This window comes from Pocillopora verrucosa, chromosome 6, assembly GCF_036669915.1.
Source record: "Pocillopora verrucosa isolate sample1 chromosome 6, ASM3666991v2, whole genome shotgun sequence".
Lineage (NCBI taxonomy): Eukaryota > Metazoa > Cnidaria > Anthozoa > Scleractinia > Pocilloporidae > Pocillopora > Pocillopora verrucosa.
Window position 1 is genome coordinate 20,551,098 of NC_089317.1, and position 3,074 is coordinate 20,554,171.

Consider the following 3,074-nt stretch of genomic DNA (forward strand, 5'->3'; position numbering starts at 1 on the left):
GTTGTCTTGCTAATCACATTCGCGTCTAGCTGATGTTCGGCAGAGCTAATGCCGCCATTTTCAACAATCAGCCTTGTTGACTGAGATCCTTTCAGTGCTGACTGAAAAAATTACCTTTTTTGTCAATAAACCGTAGCTTGCTGTAATTAAAACATTGTTACATCATTCAAAACGTTTTTGCACCTTGGATAAATTGATCATGCGATGAAACAGCACGACACTTAACCCTCTTTCATCGCTCGAAGTTTTGAAATAATTTTAAGCACACAGTGCTGCTTAATATGGAAACGTTCGCACTTGCTGGTAAAACTCACGGATTTCAATGGTTGTGACAGTGAAAACCTTTGTCAAAGTTTAGTGACTCAATCAATGAACAATTGAACTGGAAATACAAATATTGCTTTGAAAAACGCCGGATGTTTGCTTTCATATAAAGTAATACAGTCACTGTGAAAATATCGTTCCCAAAAGCTTTCGAACATGACAGAAGATCAACACAAGTTATGATCTGTGAAATGGTAAAACTCTCGTGTCCTGAGAAAATCTTTGCTTGTCATCTATAGCTAACTCTTGGTCCTTTTTAAGATACATATGAGTTTTATTACGTAGTTGCAGAGCTCTCAAACTTAAGTAAATACATAAAGCGCATTTGCCGCTTTTCAGATGAAATTAGTGTTTCTGACGGGAATTAAACGTGAATAAACAGTCGTCTGAAGAAAATCACACTTTCTTAACGATGAACACTAGCTCTTCAAGCCAATTTACTGGAACCTTCTATTCATTTGTTTTGTTTAAAATATTCAGAGCAATTTAAATCGTTGAGATTTTTTTGCCATGTGGTTGACTAGGAACATTGAAACAACATTAGCCAATCGAAAGCAGAATTCACCCACCTTGCCAACATATTACTCCGTTCTATTTGCCAGTTTTGTGAAGAGAGATGAATGGAAAATGGAATTTCAATTTCTCAGTGAAATCGGAGTTATCTAATAAACTTCTCTAAGGCTTTCAATAAAAGAAATTGTGACAGTTCTCACATATAAAGTGCTCGTATCTTGGCAATATACTTTCTTTATAACTGAAACCAGTAATTTAGCCAAGAATTTGGGGAATCCACTTCATTGGAGTAAATGATACCACTTCCATAACCGGTGGCGACAAAAACAGTGCCTCAAAATTCGCCGAAACCTTTGTCTCCGTGAATCAGAGTCACACGCATGGCGACAGTAAATATTTCACAGTGTTGCTTTGAAACAGCAGCAGTAGTTGTGTTATTGAAAAAAGTATCAAAAGAGGTAAAAGATTTACCTGTTAAAATTGCTTTGTTTCCTTTCTGCTGTTGTCTTGTTAATTTTTTATACTGAGCCACCGGGCGTTTCAAAAGTTTTCGAGTCCAACGCGGTATTTTTTCGTCAATTTAATTCCGAGCATGATAGAACGAAGCGAAACTACTTGTTAACAAAGGTCTCTATATTTTGGATGCCGAATGTAGTACTACCTACATACCTTCTTAGCGAAACGAACTTTGCAACATCTCCCGCAACAAAGTCTAATTTATGATCTGTGGAATGAAGAATTGCCGTTTGATTACACAGAGGGTAATATGGACGTCTTCTGTATATGTATAAGGCTTGTCTACAATGAAACACTATGGCAGTTATTTGCACGGATTCCAAAATTATTGAAGCGTGCATCTGCACCTCTCTCGATTATGAATAACATCACAGTACCGATCTTGCGGTATTTCGACTTTAAAGTCACTCGTTCTTCAGGTAGATTTAACCGAAAATGAGTGAATGAAAACGCGATTGCTGCGTGTTTGGTCTGATATACATTCTAAAAAGAACCTGTATTGTACCCTCGGCTCATAAACTTCACCTTGGCATGGAATACTCCACACGTGCTTTTTTACGCCCACATTAACCAGGTGTAAAAAAAGGCGAGTTTAACGATCGCTTATAAAATCGAAAACGTTGATTTTTAAAATTTAACTTGTTTCAGATGCAGTGCAATAACTCGAGACAAACGCGGCAAAATATATACTGGCTGCATGTTTGCGTTATTTAGACATATCCTAGCGATTGATCGCATTTTGAAACATAATGTTTTGTTTTGTAAGATCATTATCAATACGGGCTTAAAATGGCCATTTAGGAGTGTGTAGACCACAAGCTGTCCCCCTTTTTTCAGTTGACAAAAAAAAAAAACAGAAAAAAAAGACAGCGAAAAAAAAAGGTTGAATTCAAGTGCAATTCCCGATTTTCTTTTTTTTTTTTTTCACTCGCACAACGGACTTTGCCGAAAAGAAAGAAATATTCTTAGTCTAAGGATTGTGATCACAGAGAACTATATTAAGAACTAAAGCACGACGCAGGTTAGGAACATTTAATTTTACTATGATCAGGTGTTGGGAAGCAAAACAGCGACTAAAGAGTGGCATATGCAAAACGCTTGGAAATAACATCTATGGCCAGTACTTGCTACTGTAATGTACAAGTTTATACAACAAGCTAAATTAAACACGCATTATGATTGGTCAGGCTTTCCTATCATCTATTGGAGGACTACTCATAGATTCCGTCAACATTAACAACATTTTGCTTCGTTTTCATGAATAAGCATGCAGAACCGCAGTGATATTTTTGCGTTTTCAGGCGCTCGCCTTGGGCTTGCCTCAGTTCGCATGTAAACGCAAGGAAAAAAAAAATACCTCCAGTTCTGCAGGCTACGTTATCACAGAACATATTCCTTTTTACCGTAGGTCTGTTTAGTGATAGGACCTGGATACAAGATTCAGTCATTATTTATCCTGTGGGGGAAGAGGGTCGGGGATTTTGGTTGCGTCACAACATAATGAACCTGGTCCCCCCATAAGACTCTGTAATATTCTTATGATCCCCCTCTTTGGAAGTCAACTTTCTTTTGTCCCCCGTATTATAATCTTTTGGTGACAACCAATACAACCTCCGTACCTTTGTGATCCCTAAAAAATCCTACGTGTACAGATGCTCTTTCCAGGCCCTACTCATAGAGATAGAGGCTCGGTTACCTAGCCTGTCGTTCGTTGACAACAA